Genomic DNA, 657 nt, shown 5'->3' with positions numbered 1-657 from the left:
GGTTTCGGTATGGGCTGAGGGGACCCTCGGTCGTACGTCTCTCTATCGCATCCGCCGAAGTCGATCATTTTTTTCCATGGGCAACAGTGACCATGCAGGCCACGCACGCCAAAATTTGTTGCGTTCCGATGTTGTACGGATTCTCTATGATTTTTCGCACCGAAAACCCATAAAACACTGCCCGCACGAGACGCAACGTGCGTTCATACTCCGATTTCGTTCATCTCTGTCGTGCGGTCCCCGGGCGGGTCCCCACACGCGCTGCCAAAACTTGGGTGGATCTCGGTCGTACGTCTCTTCGTCGCATCCGCCAAAGTCGATCATTTTCTTCCACGGGCCACAGTGACCATGCAGGCCACACACGCCAAAATTTGTCGCGTTCCGACGCTGTACAGATTTTCTATGATTTTTCGCACCGAAAACCCCTAAAACACTGCCCGCATGTGATGCAACGTGCGTTCGTACTCTGATTTCGTTCATCTCTGGTGTGCGGTCCCCGGACGGGTCCCTACACGCGCTGCCAAAACTTGGGTGCATTCAGGCAAACCACACTAGCACATGTTGTGCAACCCGGTTGTTTCGGTATGGGCGGAGGGGACCCTCGGTCGTACGTCTCTCCATCGCATCCGCCAAAGTCGATCATTTTTTTTCCACCAG

Source organism: Triticum dicoccoides, chromosome 1B (genome assembly GCF_002162155.2).
Source record: "Triticum dicoccoides isolate Atlit2015 ecotype Zavitan chromosome 1B, WEW_v2.0, whole genome shotgun sequence".
In the NCBI taxonomy this organism is placed as follows: Eukaryota; Viridiplantae; Streptophyta; class Magnoliopsida; order Poales; family Poaceae; genus Triticum; species Triticum dicoccoides.
Note: the sequence above shows the minus strand (reverse complement) of the source record.